General features: G+C 43.3%; 1 protein-coding gene across 5 annotated transcripts in view; it reads right to left on the reverse strand.

Moving 5' to 3' along the window:
- GPR19 (G protein-coupled receptor 19) overlaps nt 1-16,543 on the reverse strand; it is a 37,782-nt gene that overhangs the window by 6,739 nt on the left and 14,500 nt on the right. For 4 of the 5 annotated variants that reach the window (XM_020882700.2, XM_020882694.2, XM_070453644.1 and 1 more), the window contains one exon: nt 15,868-16,024. The gene's annotated coding sequence lies outside the window, so the exon portion shown is untranslated. Of the gene's footprint in view, nt 1-15,867; nt 16,025-16,243; nt 16,368-16,543 lie in introns of all 5 variants that reach the window. The other variant, XM_020882699.2, reaches the window with a different exon arrangement.

Raw genomic sequence — 16,543 nt, forward strand, 5'->3', positions numbered from 1 at the left:
CAGAGGCTATTCCCAGATTAGTGTATCAATGCTGGGTAGGTTTCTTCCAGATTCAGAAAACCCTAACAACTGATTTATTTTTCCCTCCTGAAATTATACAGATCCAGGGATATTCCCATAATACAGGAAGACTATGGCAAATTAGAATTTTATGTTAAATTTTTATATGATTTGGTTGGGAAAAAATGAATGGAAACATTTTTTGTAGAATGAGAAGTGTCTGCTGCACCTAGGCAGACACACAGCCTATGGCTAATGAGCAGTGAGATTAACTGCAGTGAAGACAGGAGTTATAGTAGCATCAATACCACCAAGAGTTAGTACTTTTTTTGTGTGTGTGCTTATTATCTGTCAGGTACTTCATATGCAGAGCCCTTCCAGAGAAAGAGTTAATGTTATTAGTCCTATTTTTCAAATGAAAAAACTGAAGTTCTTCCCCAAGGTCATACAACTGGAAAGTGGTCACCCAAGATTGCCTTGGTCCAAAGCCCATGCTTTTAACCACCACTGGCACTTCACGTCCCAGGGGAGCCACAATGGGCTGGATCTAAATTTGGAGGGTCAAACTGGCTCTACACAGACTTCTCAATCAAACACGAATATAAAATTCCCCCACAGACTCTTGCAACCCACAGATACATCTGTTCAATATGCTAGCTCAGAAATATGTGACACAGTGAACATTTGGGGGGGAAAAAATCACTCCCACTATATACTGCAGGGAGGCTTAGCAACAAAAGTGCAGTAGTCATGCTGGTCTGGAAACACAGCCTTTCTTCATAATAAAGAATGTGAAAGTGTTGAAAATTCATTATCAGATGATTGACTGCTGCTTTTCAAAGGTAGAATGAAAGCAGAACTCAGTTTGAATCGAAGTGTAGAAAAAGTCTGAACAATTCAGTATCACCCCAAGTAGGAAATTCTCTTTTAAATTTTAATTGTTGTAATTTAAGAAATATGATGGTGGTAGATATTTTCCTTAAAATTTCACTGTTTTGTAGGCTTGATTTGCCTACATGTGAAATAAGATTGGAACAGAGGTGGGCTGGGACTAGCTTGCATGGGGCTCCTCAGAGCACATTCCTTCCCAATTCCAAGTTCAATGACATCATGTTGGCATCATGAAACAGCGAAGGTAGGAACAGTCGCACCATGAGACTGACAAACACCACAAATAGCCAGTAGTTACCAGCCCACCAGTTCCAGTAGGGCAGTTCACAGACCAACCTATCCAAAAGTCCTGAACTTACACACATCCCTGAATTTACAAATGGCTAAGGAGGTCACACAGGTTCTTTGGAACCTTCCTTAGCTCCTATCTTGCTTCCTGGCTCTGAGCTATGGCTCTGGTGTGGACACTGAGCTAAGCACTTCATAGAACCACATAAGGCCCAGGTAGCCACCAGCATGACTGTGGTGGGGGAACAGGAAAACCAGAAAGAGAAGATATGTTCTCATAATGTGCCACACAGACAGGGTTGCCAGATGAAACACAGGAAGCCCAGTTAAGCATGAATTTCAGATTAATAACAGATAACTTTTTAACATAACTATGTCCCGTCCTATATTTTTATTACCTAAATCTGACAAACCTACACACCTAGAACATAATCTTCGGCTGAGAAACACTTATTTTTCAGCTCACAATATAGGATTATTGCAAAGTGGTTATGTGCACAGGCTTTGAAGCAGACTGAAGTAGGAGTACTATCTCTGTCACTCACTATCTAGTTGTGTGACCCAAAACAAGTTATCTAACCCTCTTGATTCCAGTGTTCTCATTTGTAAAGTGAGAATCTGTTCAGTTGTGTTTTTGTGATCCCATGGGCTGTAGCCCACCAGTTTTCTCTGTCAATGGAATTTTCCAGGCAATAATACTGGAGTGGGTTGCCATTTCCTACTCCAGGGGATCTTCCCAACCCAGGGATTGAACCTGCATCTCTTGCATTTCCTGCATTGGCCAGTGGATTCTTTACCACTGTGCCACCTGGGAAGTCCAGAAAATGAGAATAATTAGTCCCTACTTCATTTGATTATTATGAGGATTACATGAGATAATATATGCTCAGGAGTTAAATGAGTTATCACAAGTCAATCTGTCTGGTACAAGACCCTCAGTAAGTGCTATCCTACTATAGTTCTAAAACACACCTAGCTTGGTGTCTGACACGTAGCAAGTGGTGAAAATATTAGCACTACTGTTAGCCCATAAAAGTCTTCTAAGCCATATGACAAGCAAATTTTATTAACCACAGCATACATCACAACTTAGAGTCATATTACTAACATTGGTCACATAATTTAGCATTGTTAAGGATGAATGGGTTTTGTCAAGGGCCTAAATACCTCATCATTGACAACACCGCTTTTAAGGGGGAAGTCACTGAGGTCCAAATAAACATAACCTTTCTCCCAAGTTTCTTCAAGTTGGGGATTTTTGTGTGTGTATGTGACATATTTGCCAGATGAAGGCTTCCCTGGTGGCTCAGAGGGTAAAGCGTCTGCCTGCAATGTGGGAGACCTGGGTTCAGTCCCTGGATCGGGAAGATCCGCTGCAGAAGGAAATGGCAACCCACTCCAGTATTCTTGCCTGGAGAATCCCATGGACAGAAAGAGCCTGGTAGGCTACAATCCACAGGGTCACAAAAAGTTGGACACGACTGAGCGACTTCACTTTCTTCTTGCCAGATGAAACTTTTTCCTATACCCTGAACCAAAATATGTATTGATAATATAACTGGATTGACTGTGTCTTTCTCAAAAGCAAAGAGACTCTATCCTGCTTAAATTATTTCCTTTAGGCAATTCTGAATAATTGCAAAAGAACCTCATAATTCCAGTGAAAATTAAGTTTCTTCTTCACCATCTGAGACTCCTGGCATTGTGATTTATAAGCTTGAAATTTTCCCTAGTGCCCTTCTCTCTTTCTCTGGTTATATAATATATATATAAGTATTTCTCCATAATATTTCCAGGTCTGTGCCTTTCAATCTGTCTCCCAACTGAGATCAAGCAGTTTCCTGAGATCAGATGTGGCACATTTTCTCTTTGTTTGAATACTGGTTCTGCTTTCAAGGAGAAAATGATTTTTTTTTAACAGAGAAGGGTTTTCAAAAAAAGCCTCTTCTAATATCACAAATGTGGGAGACCTGGGTTTGATTCCTGGGTTGGCAAGATCCCATGGAGGAGGGCATGGCAACTCACTCCAGTATTCTTGCCTGGAGAAACCCAGGGACAGAGGAATCTGGTGGGCTACAGTCCACGGGGTTGCAAAGAGTCGGACACGACTGAGCAACTAAGCACACACACAGCATCACAAAATATCCCAAAATAATGACATTGCTGGTGAGAAATTCTAGATATCTAGATTTAAGGAACTATATTCTTCTTTTGGAGAAGGAAATGGCAACCCACTCCACTATTCTTGCCTGGAAAATCCCATGGACAGAGGAGCCTGGTGGGCTATAGTTCATGGGGTTGCAAGAGTCGGATACGGCTTAGCAACTAAACCACTACCACCACCATTCTTCTTTTATCACCTTTACCTTTTTTTGTTTTTCACATAAATCTGAAAATATTAGAAATAAACAGAGTCAGCATCCTTGGTGTGACTTCCAGGAATCAGGAGGGTTTCCATCCCCTCTGCTTCTCTCACCATTAGAGCATCATTCTTTTAGGGTCAAAGTCCCATTTTAGTATACATGCTGCTGAAGTGAGCACCAAAGTTCCATTTAAAATGTAAATGCTTCTTAAAGAGTAAATTTTAAAACACATTATCAGTAGAACAGTGGTGATATCTGAGACCCCTTCTATCTTGGAGAGCTATGATCTTAGTGAAAATGAAAACAGAAGAGATGCCAAAAGCAAACACCATAAGGAACAGTCAGGATCTAGAGAGAATGAAGATGGGCTGTTATATTGTGGGAAGGGATGGGTGGAGGGTGAAAGATTGAAGCTGAAGAAGATAAACTTCACCGACTTGACAGTTTTGTGTGGGTATGGGTGGCACTGGAGAGATACTTGACCCAAAGAAGTCCAACAGAAAGGTGCCCAGGCTTCACCCACATGGAAGTTTATGTTGATCACAAGTGGCAATCCTCCCCAAACTCCCTGTAGACCTAGCTGCAGGAGGAAATGTTAGGTCATACCGGCTCCTCTTTGGGGGAATGTATAAAGGACACGATCCAGTATTTCCCACCCCAACTGCCACTTAGTAGGGATCTATGTGGAAGCTTGAATAACACTTCCTGTCTCTCTACTGTTCTCACAAAGTCTGTGGTCAGGTAAAATGCGAAAGAAACCAACGGCAATAAACTTCACCCTATGAAATGACCACTTTGTCATGACAGTATGTACACAGCAGCCCTCAATCACACATTTATCCAATAATTTTTATCATCTATGAGGAGCCAGGATTGGGCTAATTGCTGGAGATATAGAAGTAAACTAGAGCTCTCCTCTAGTGGGAGAAACAGTATTACATAGCTAAATGAGAAAAAGTACACAATTAATAAATGCTTAGTGCCATGGAGAAAAATAAAGCAGAATGAAGGTCCAGATTGGGCAGGAAAGGGATGGCAAGTGAGTGGTTGGCTGGTTACCCAGTGGTCATTCCCAACACCTCTCCTGCCTTCCTGTCTCCAGAGGCTGACAAGGAAAAATAATCATCTCCCACCAACCCCTGCAGCTAGTGGTGGTCATATCAATATCATCTTCTCTGGCCACTGAGACAAGAGTAAGCCTCCTTGTAGGGTACTGGGAGGCTCGTGAAAAAATCTTTCTTAATAAAAGGAAAAGGGCATGTCGGGAGTGTTATTTCTTATGAGCCTGGCTATCCCTCACTTTCTGCCTTTGTAAACTGCCACATAATGATATCAGTGCAATTGGTGGTATCTTATGAGGTCAAGGGAAGTCCTAAGATTCTCAAAGACACCACCCAGTGCTCTGACACTATGGAGCTGCCAGAACACCTGCCTCCAGACTACTTATTAAGTAGTCCTTGACTTCTTAAGCCCTTTTGAGTTTTCTGTTCAGTTCAGTTCAGTCGCTCAGTCGTATCTGACTCTTTGCGACCCCATGAACCACAGCATGCCAGGCCTCCCTGTCCATCACCAACTCCCAGAGTTTACCCAAACTCCTGTCCATTGAGTTGGTGATGCCACCTAACCATCTCATCCTCTTGTCCCCTTCTTCTCCTGCCTTTAATCTTTCCCAGCATCAGGGTCTTCGCAAATGAGTCAGCTCTTCACATCAGGTGGCCAAAATACTGGACTTTTAGCTTCAACATCAGTCCTTCCAATGAACACCCAGGACTGATCTCCTTTAGGATGGACTGGTTGGATCTCCTTGCAGTCCAAGCGATTCTAGTTTTCTATTATTTGCCTCTAAATGCAGGGTCTTATTTCAGATAGTAATCAGAGAAGGATTCTCTGAAATGATACTAGAGCTAAAACCCCATTTACAGGAAGTCAGCCATGTGGAAATCAGAATGCATTCTAGGCAGAAGGAACAATGAGTCCAAAGGTCCTGAGGCAAGAACAAGCTTGTTATGTGGCTGGAGTATATGAATGTGGAAGAAAATGGTGGTGGTGGTGGTTTAGTTGCTAAGTTCTGTCCAACTCTTGCAATCCCATGGACTGTAGCCTGTCAGGCTCCTCTGTCCTTGGGATTCTCCAGACAAGAATACTGGAGTGGGTTGCCATTTCCTTTTCCAGGGGATCTTCCCGACCCAGGAATCAAACCCAGGTCTCCTAGGTTGCAGGCAGATGATTTACCAACTGAGCTATGTGAAGCTATGTGAAGAGAGAAAATGGTACCTGATATAATCAGAAATGTAGGCAGGGATCAGGTCACATATAGCACTGTAGGGCACAGGTGTTATTCTTATTGCAGTGAAATCCATTGCAGGCTTTAAGCAATGGATGAATATGAGTATTACCTGATTTGTGTTTTAAAAATACAACTTTAGTTGCTATGTGGGTGGCTGAGAGAAGACGAGGAGAGAACAGTTAAGAGGCTCTTACAATTACCCAGGTACATGATGACCAGGGCGGTAGCAGTGTAAGTGGAAAAAGTAGATGGATATTGAAAACATATTGGATAAAGAGCCACCAAGATTTGCTGATGTGTGACGGGGTAGGGGATGGAGATGATTCCTAAATTTGAGGATCTGAGATGCAGAAAGAAAAAGTCTGAGGAACTGGAAATCAGCAATTCTATTTTGGCTGAATTAAATTCCTATTGGATATTCAAGCAGAGCTATCCAGGTGGCACCTGGACATATAAGTTTGGAGAAATGTCTCTTCAGATTCTTTGCCCATTTTTATTAATTCATTCATCATTCCATAAACATATTGTAAGATCATACAATGTGCCAGAACGTACTGTTCTAAGAACTGGATATACAATGGCAAGCAAAACTGTGTCCCTACCCTCATGAAGGTCATAGTCTAATTAGTTGTGGAGGGGTGGAGAGAAGAGTAAGAAATAAGCACAAATAAAGACAGTAAGTTGTGGGCTTCCCTGGTGGTCCAGTGGTTAAGAATCCATCTGCCAGTGCAGGAGACATAAGAGACTCAGGTTCGATCCCTGGGTCGGGGAGATCCCCTGGAGGAGGGCACTGCAACCCACTCCAGTATTCTTGCCTGAAGAATCCCATGGACAGGGGAGCCTGGCAGATTATAGTCCACAGGATTGCAAAGAGTCGGACACAACTGAAACAATTTAGCACGCATGCGTGGGAAGATACCATGTGCCGCGAGGCAGCTAAGCTCGTGCACCGTAACTGCTGAGCCCACGCGCTACATCTATTGCGCCCGTGCTCCCTAAGCCCGCGCTCCCCAACCAGAGAAACCACTGCAATGAGAAGTGCGTGCTCTCCAACCAGAGAAACCACTGCAATGAGAAGCCCGCGCCCCAACCAGAGAGACCACTGCAATGAGAAGCCCACGCGCCCCAACCAGAGAGCAGCCCCACCCTCCAAGCCTAGAGAAAGACAGCAATGAAAATCCAGCACAACCCCCCAAAAAGACAGTGAGTTGTTATAAGTTGTATGAAAGAAAAGAGCTATTGTAAGAGCTTGGCAGGAGGCCCCTTTCTTGGGCTTCAAGACTGGGGGAAGCTATGGAGGCAGGAGAAGTAGGGACAGAGGCCAGGGTCCTCTACAGTAGACTCGCCAGGACTCCTGCTGCAGACAGAACACAGGCCAAGGAAATCCGGTCACCACTGGATCCCCAGCTTCCTTCCAGATCCGGAACAATGTTTCAGGTTCCTTGGGGCCTGGCCTTAGGACTGCTCTTGTGACAGGCTGTTGTTGTTAAGGTGACTCAGAATTCTTTGCCCCATCACATGGGGGCAGGGAAGACAGAAAGGAGTAAGCGGGGCCTGGAGGGGCAGAGTACTTCCAGGCACTTCCTTTCACTCTGGTGCCACAAAGGGGCTCCCCATTCTCCCTCCCCACTCCCCATTATGTGCCCATCAGGTGCTCTGCGACCAAAGAGAGGTAAGGAATCATGGAGGAGAGAGGTCTGACACCCCTCTGAAGGTCACTGCTCCACGAGGTCAGTGGCTGCCCGTTGCTAAGTGCAACCTGAAGACCCCCCTGCCTGGTATAGTGACAGGGTAAGTCATTGAGATACTGATGTGTGCGCACTGTGCTCCTTGCTGGGATTTTTTTCCTGGCCTCTGCTGAGAATGAACCCAGGCCTAAGCACTGTCTTGTCTTAGAGGAGAGTTGCTTCACCAGGCCTGAGACAAGACTGCTTCCTTGGCTTTTGTTTTCTGGATGCTGGTTGGTGGCGGGGGGTGGGGGGGCGTGGAATTTCTGTATTTCTGTACAGGGGAGGAGGGAGATACTAGGACCTCTGAACCAAGAGTGTGGCTGTGCCCCCTGGAGTCCTGCAAAGGGGAGTCCTGGATGAGCACAAGGGATCTTTTGAGGATGATGAAAAGGTTGTGAAATTGGATTATGTGATGGTTGTACAACTCTGTAAATGTTAACAAAAATCACTGAATTGTACCCTTAAAACAAGTGAAATTTATGGCATGTAAATAAGGCAATTAAAAAGAAAAGGCAGGCCTGGGACCCTTGCCTCACTTCCTCACTGTGCTACAGGTAAGGGACAGGTGGTGATGGAGGTTTGCAGGTAGAGAGGTGGGTCCAAGGAATGGAGTTCCCCAGCTGGAAAAGAGGCCACTGCTCCAGGTCAGGGGTGGGGTGGGGGGTATACTGATGCAGCAGCTTCACCAGCCTTCAAGCACACACAGCAGTTCAGGCCATAATTACATCTCTGCTATAATCAGAGGGGATCCAACACTAGAGGGGCCACCTTTTCTTTTTGTAGTGTCTAAGAGCCCCGAGTCCTAGCAAGAGGCTGAGAATCCTAGGAATGTTTGTCACCAACTTTTCCATTGTCCTGGTAGGATGGAGCCTTGCCATTATTTAAAGGAAATAACATGTACAGTCCACAGGGTCACACAGAGTTGGAAACAACTGATGCAACTTAGCACACACTCAGACGACATGAATAATAGGCAGAATGCCACACCCCCGCCCAAGACGTCCATACCTCCATCCCTGTGAATATGTTACACTAAATAGCAAAAGGAACTCTACATACACATTTATGGTTATGCAACTAAAAATGGGAAGATGATCTTGAATTAGCCAGGGGGGCCCAAACTAATGAGCCCTTTCAGAGACAGAACTTTCTCGGCTGATGGCAGAGAGCTACCAGAGACAGATTCCAAGAGTGAGAAGGAACTGATACGCTGTTCTGGCTCTGAGGTGGAGGGACCCACATGCAAGAACCAGGGGGAGGCCTTGGGGAGCTACGGGTGGCCCCCAACTGACAGTCATCAAGGAAACATGCCCTTAGTCCTACAAGGACGAGGCACAGGATTCTACCAACCACAGATAGGAGCTTGGAAGGGGAATCAGCCCTGGAGCCTCTACGAAGAGTGCTGTCCTGTCAACACCTTGAAGCTTTGTGAGACTCTAAGTGGAGAAACCAGCCAAGCCCACCCAGACTTCTGATCTGCAGAACTGTGACTTAATCAATAGCTGCGATTGTGTTGGCCAAGTTTGTGTTCGTTTGTGACAGCAGCAACAGAAACATTCAATATAGATTTGTTATAAAACCGAGTATGAACACTGAAACTCATACCAGCCATTCTATCACCTCCCACTTCTCTACCAGGATCTAGGATATCAGAAACCCCCAAAAGCTTAAAGAATGTAGTACTTTCTACTTCACCTTTAATGTCAGACTGTAGGCTGAGAAACCCAAGTTATAATTCTGATTATAAGCACTGAACCAGCAAATCAAGAGACCCAGGTCTTATTTTTGTATCAGTGTAAGGACCTCAAGTAAATTAATCTCCCTGAATCTGTTTCCATGTCTGCAACAAAAATGAGTTGGTCCAGATGATTTCTTTTTTTTTTAAAGGTCATGTTCACTGTAGGAACTAACACTGATGGGCAGACATCATAATGAGCAACACACACTCATTTAGCTTATAAGCCACCACTCTCAGCTGGTGGAGAGCTCCTCCTCAAAGTGCACTTTGATGGGAGGAGAGGGAAGCTGCTAAGGGATGCTGGGGTCCAGCCCAAGGTCACTAGTCTCGTCTCCAAAGGAGAGATGAATTGTACTGAGGGGCCAGCCAAGCCCCCCTCAGTAGTTACCCTGGATGTGCCAACAATCTCCTAATGAAGATTCCTCACAAGAAGTGGTCTGGTTTAGGAAAACCTGCCACGTGTATTTGCTTCCCGTCCCAGGTAACACCAGACTTCTTGGGGAGGAGAAATACTTGCTAGAAACCCTGACTGTCCTCTACCAATTTTTCACACCTCTCTTCCTAGAATGAGATCTTTCAAGTTTTGAAGAAAATAATTTGGCCACAGAGTCTGCACCTCAGTAAACTCAGTTTATTACAACAAACATTTTTTGAACAGCTGCTGTGTGCTCATTGAATTCAAGTTTGGGAGGGAAATGTTCATTTCCATTCTCTGATTTCATTATCAACATCTTTAGTCATGAGACTGAAATAGGAGAGATGTGGGGAGGCAAAGACCAGATTCATTACACTTAAAACAAAGAGCTGAACATTAGATGTGATCTACAGCCTTTTGAAAAGAAGGTGAAGGATTCATTAAGAACTGAGTATAAGCACTGAATAGCGAGTTACCAAAAGCTTCTCTTTTTCCGAAGCATTTACATGCTGTCTCACATCAAGTTCACATCAACACTCTGGGTAAATTTTGATCTGCATCACTGTCCTCAATCATGGTTTTCCAAGAAAGCTACCTTCAAGCTCATGGAGAAACTAGATTTGAATGTGCAGCACATGTATTTTTCATGGACAAATTATGCAACTACATATGTGGTCAGATGTGATTAAAAATATGGTATTTGCACATGTTTCACATGGTTAATAACATATCTTAGTGCCATATATTTTTAGACATTTTATCAGCTAAAATGTTACTGCTATCACTTCTCAGTGCTTATTTTAATCCTCTCTGCATATAAGCAATGACTGACCGAAATCACCAACACCAGCAATTTTCAACTTCCTCTTCAGAGGTAGGTGTGACATTGAGTCCATACATGTGAGATACTCCTACAGACACATCCAGAATTATGTGCAACACTTGGCACTCAGACTACAATCTTCAACCCAAGAAGTCACGAAGTCATGTAGAAAAGAATTTTAGACATCCTTAAATTTATTATCATAAGTTTTTTAAAAAATGAATAACTAGCAAACTTTGGTATTTTATTTAGCTAGAAATTATTTGCAACAGACACCCTTTGTTTGGGACATATTTTGACACTTTGGTTGAAAAGCACTGTCCTAAGTGTACGTGTGAAATCCCAATTCCTGAAGGCTAAAGGTGCATAGAACCAGGGAAAAGGTAATAAGAGAGAAACACATTCTCCACACTGGGCAATGGTGGGATAAGATAAACCTGTGACAAAAGTCCACTAATGAGCATTTTTCTGGAAGCAACTAATTTCCTACCTATGCTCTTTAAAGCTGCTGACATCCCAGGCAGGTTTCATAGCCTGTATTTGAATTCAAAGGTGTATTTCTTTCTTGACATGTAGAAGAAAATACTCTAAACACACTTAAAATATGAAGAGGCTATGTTATCTCAACCACCATGCATTGTTCAAAGCACAGGCTCTTAGACTAGTGGTCCAGAGGTCATTTTGCCTCCCAGGAGACATTTGGCAATACTGGGACACTCTTGATTTTCACAACTCAGGGAGGAAAGTGTTGATATCTCATAGGTAGAGGCCAGGGATGCTGCTAAACATACTACAATAAAGAGGACAAGTGCTCCATTCCCAACACAGAACTGTCTAAACCAAGATGCCAACAGTGCTGAGGCTGAAAACCCTTGCTCTCAAGCCAACCTGCCTGGGTTTCAAATCACCTGTTACTTGTATAAGTTATTTAACATCTATGTGCTTATTGTCTTTACCAGTAAAATTAGAATAATAACAGTCTCCACCTTATTGATTTGTTGTGAGAAAAAAATGACACAAAAAGGAGCTAAGAACAATGTCTGGAACAAAGCCAGAGCTTAACAAAAGTTTACTTTTGTTATCACTATATTGAAAAAGACTGAGAAGAAAAACACCAAAATTTTAAAACAAGTTGCTTCTAGGTGGCCAGAACCACAACTGATTTTTATTTTCATTATTCTTTTATTTGTCTTTATATTTTCCAAATTTTCTAGAATTCTATTTGTTATTACTCTAACATCCAAAAATATTTTTAAAAGAATATAGAGGAAAGAATTTTCCTTTGGGACATAGTGGAACCAGAAAGACCTGGATTCAGATGCTGGCTTTATTTGCTATGGGTGGCTTTGGGCAGATTAGTTACCCTGAGCTCCAGTTTCCTGATCAGAAATTGGGTCTATTAATGCACATCAGAGAGCATCCATCAAGATTAAACATGACAGTCATTCAGTGCCTTGGAAATATGCTGAATGACAGGCTCCAAGAAATTAGCACTTTCCAAGTTTGGTCCAGGAAAAATAAGGCTACAAACAGGGAAATAAATTCATGATGGTGACTGCCTTTTTGGTTTTTAAATTGTCCTCTCATCTCAACCCACTGTTTGTCTGGACTCAGAGGAGAAACTGCACCCACACTCTGATCCTTGTCTCTATTCCTTCTACCTCCCCATATACACATCCTAGGAAAGGATCTGATAATCTGGTGGGCAGGGCAGACTAGCAGCCAGAAGTGACTGTGAGTGAAAGGCAGAACCCAGGTATCACTTTCACAAGCTCCATGCACCCTCACTGTTCCTCTTCGTATTTCTTCTTTCATCCCCAGCCTCCAAGCTGGAAGTGTTCTTAGCAAGGTCTCTCCTGCAGGGGAGCCTCTCCACTTTCTCTCTGTCTGCTCCTGTTCAGCTGGTTGAGAGGACTGTCCCCTTTTAGATTTGAGAGGGATGAGTGGAAACCCAAAGAGGCTTCTAGATGCAAGCCTCTTGTGTGCATAGCCCTGCTCATCTGAGGAGGCCAGCAAGCGTGCAGTTGGCAAGCAGCACCGGTCCAGCTGTACAGTATTTCCAGCAGGGCTGTTTCTTTTCCACAACTCATTCACTCCAGGCCACACTGAAGGCTGGGAGGATGCGTAGACAGGATTAAAGGACACATAGTGAAAGAAAAAAAGAAAGTGAAGTCGCTCAGTCGTGTCTGACTCTTTGTGGCCCCGTGGACTGTAGCCCACTAGGCTACTCTGTCCATGGGATTTTCCAGGCAAGAATACTGGAGTGGGTTGCCATTTCCTTCTCCAGAGGATCTTCCCGACCCAGGGATTGAACCCGGGTCTCCTGCATTGTAGGCAGATACTTTACTGTCTGAACCACACCTTATCCACAAACCCTACTCTTAATGTTCTTAATGACCCTTAATCAGATGGAAAAAGAATTGCTGTTTAGTCTTAAGTCATGTCTGACTCTTTTGCAACCCCATGGACTGTAGCCTGCCAGGCTCCTCTGTCCATGGGATTTCCCAGGCAAGAATACTGGCATGGGTTGCATTTCCTTCTCCAGGGGATCTCCCCAACCCAGGGATTGAACTTGCGGCTTCTGCATTGGGAGGCGGATTCTTTGCCACTGAGCCACCAGGGAAGCCGGGGAAAAGAATAGAACGGGTTATATTTGTGTATGCTATCAGGAGGGGTGACTATTTTAAGCCTAGTTATTAACCTGATAACTTAAAATTCAAATCCCAAGCAAACTTTAAAGATGCCCCAAGACAATCTCTTGTACTCAGGTCCTAATCACCACGGTATGGAAGCGGCAGTCTGGCTCAATCAATTCTGACTCTGAAGATCCCATGGTTCTCCAGGGAGGAGTCCTGTAGGCCAGTGGGATAGGATCTTGGTGCAATGTCCCAGGGAGTGTGAGGGATGGTTGGTTAGGACAGGACAGCCTGGGGCAGGAACTGATCTTCTCAAGACATTCTCTCTCGGCCCAAGGTGAACTATCTCAACATTGGGAGATGATGCTAGGCCAAAAAACATCAGAGGAAAATGAGAATGTTCAGGGTGCCTCCATGTAGATGTAGATACAAATATCAGGAGAACTTCATTCTAAATGTTAAATTAAAATGTCAAGGGGATTGGTAATCCCCAGGAAAAAAATTTATGGATCTTTCTTGAACTCTAGTCTGCTCCAGGGTTGGTCTGACTAGCATATGTAAATTTCAGACATAACTTTGACTGTTGCCAAGTTCTCTCCTACTACACTTTAACCTCCTCAATATCGTTCCCCATAAAAGCATGCAAAACAAAATAGATATGGGCCCCCAGAATGCTGTCAGAGTCTTCAGTCTTCCCATTCTCATTCACAAGTGCAGATTGAGATGATATCATAAACAGGCCAGTGCTAAGTGTTAGAAATCCAGAGATGGAAGAAGTGGGTCCCTTCTGTCCAGAAGCTGACTTCAGATGACTACAATAGTGTTAAGTGTATTTGTTCCAGGGAAATGTAGATTTCAGCAAGGATCAAAGGCTTAACTAAGAACTAAAGTTCAATAAAGTTCAAGGTGTCAGGGAGACACCCTCCTCTCAAAGTGTTTTTCAATGAAAGCCTCAAGGGAAACACCTTATACCATGAGGAATTTCACAAATTTTTATTTCTTACCCCCTTTTCTTTCTCTCTGTTATCTTTGACCCACCCAGTAACTTCTCTAAGTTTTCCCACAGCATATAAGAATGAGATGTCATCTTTTCTTGTCAAGGGCCAGAAGGGAAACAACACAGACCAAGATGAAGTAAATCTTATATTTCAGATATTTTCAGAAGTTAAAAAATCCCTCTTTTTCCCATAAAACCTGAGATAATTTGTAAAAGAGAGGTCTATTCCCTGTTTTAAAGTATGATAATGTTATTTTAAAGCAATAAATCTAGTCAGTTTGATAAAGCATAGTTTGTGTTTATAGTTTTAGAAGTTTTTAATCTATTTATTTTATTTTGAAAGCCAGGTAAGTACTGTTAAAGATAATATGGTTAGGCTGGTCCTGTTACTAGGTCCTGAGGATGGAAGAATGTTTCTGGGTTGATTAAAAAAAAAAATCAACTGTGAAGTAATTTAAGATTTCTTTTTTTCCTTTAGACATCATTTGGTCACCATAGCAACACAGTATTTTACTACCAGATATCTATACAGCACAAGGGGAAGAGAAGAACAGGCAATTACTTACTGAGTTATTTGGGGGTACAGAATGTGACTAGTGGGATAATTCAAAATTAAATATAGACTTCACTGGGGATCTGTTTTAGCCAGGGAAAACGATTCAATGTTCTAGTAGTGTCAGCTGAACAAAATTTGTAACCAGATCAACTGTTGACATCATCTGAAATAACGGAAGCAGGGAAGCAACACAGTTCAGTGGTTAAGAGCATGGACTTTGATGTCAAGTTTTTTCAGTCCAAACCCTGTTTCTCCTATTTGATTGCTGTGTGACCTTGGGAAAGTTCCTTAACTTCTCTGTGCCTTAGTTTCTTCATCTCCAAAATGTGGGTACTAATAATAACTCCCACAGAAGGTTATTATACAGATTAAATAACTGAGTGTGCTTAGAATGATGCCAAGATAGCAAGAACTTTATAAGTATTTGTTAAATAAAGACAAAATAAAATGTAAATTTGATAGTTCCTCTCTTTGTGCTGGGTAGAAATAACCAAAGGGATCAAGATTTGAGTGCATGGCAGATTCTTTTAGCCTGTAACTCTGGAAGATTCCTTTGAGAACTTCCTGGGAGCCTTCTTGGTAGCTATTCTGAAAGATATGAGATTTGGTGGACAGCCTACCCTCCCTAACAGAGCTGAAAACAATCACAAGCACTCCTGGTATTAGGGACATCAGAAGGAAGATGATCACACAGCACAAAGAAACAGCATGCTAGCCCACTCAGACTCCCTCAGCCACAGCCAATAACCTTTGGGAACATGGACACAGAATAAGCAGCTGAAAAAGGATGAAACAGGATTTGATTGTAGTGACATATGAAATCTGGCTGGTGTCAGTAAAATTATGTTTTCCCTCTTTCCAGGATTCAAAGGAAAAAAAAAATCTGTTTCAGCAATGAGTGTTTTGTTTTATTCATTATCACTGTATACAATGTCCATCTCGTTTTTCTTCAACAGGCAGTTACTGTGGTGAATTATGCATTTTATAGAACTACCTAGGCATCTTTTCTGGACCTGTGATAATCAAAAGCCCCTAACCAGCATGTAAGCCAAGACAAAATCTCCAAATGGCCTGGAAAACAGAAGGTATCATATCCTCTGAGCCAAATTTCAGCCATGAAACCGCGGGGTCTCTAGCACATACCTTCATCTGGACTTGATTTCAGAGACCGTCTCCTTGGGTCTTCTCGGTCAGGATCAGCCCTTGCAGAGGAGTTTGGAGGATGCCATAAACCGCCACAGAAGCTTGGGAACACAGGCATATCTGTCCTCTGCCTTCCCCTTGGCTCGCAGCCTGCTTCCTGGTGGGAAGACAAGATGACGCTGTGCAGGGGTGACTGTTAAACCGTCTTCCCGCCCCCAGCCCCACTCTCCCGGCGCCCCTCCCTTCTCCTTTCCTGGGCTCTGGAATGTGTCACATGGGAAATGGATCATGTGGCTCAGGAGGAGAATGTGGCCAGCTTCTCTCTCCCTTTCCCCTCACTTTTCCTTTCAGGAGCACAGAGGCAGAAATCTCCGACCTGATTGGCTCTGACCGAAAATCTCCATATGAAAAGGCGAAGATTCAACCATCCAAACCTCTAGTCTTCTCCACTTTCTTTTTTATTTCTCATCCGAACATTTTATCCTGGACGTGCAGAATTGCTTGGAAGGGAAGGAAAGGATGCTTTCTCCCCAGGCCCTCCCTTTCTCTCTTGTCATCCATGCCCTGAGTTGGAAAGGTGTTCCCTAAGCTCCCTCCAGAGCCCCCTTGGCACATCTGACAAAAACCAAGTGTTCAGCACCACGGACAGCATTACACCCCCTCAGCAGTGCTCATT

Source organism: Odocoileus virginianus, chromosome 23 (assembly GCF_023699985.2).
Source record: "Odocoileus virginianus isolate 20LAN1187 ecotype Illinois chromosome 23, Ovbor_1.2, whole genome shotgun sequence".
Taxonomy (NCBI): domain Eukaryota; kingdom Metazoa; phylum Chordata; class Mammalia; order Artiodactyla; family Cervidae; genus Odocoileus; species Odocoileus virginianus.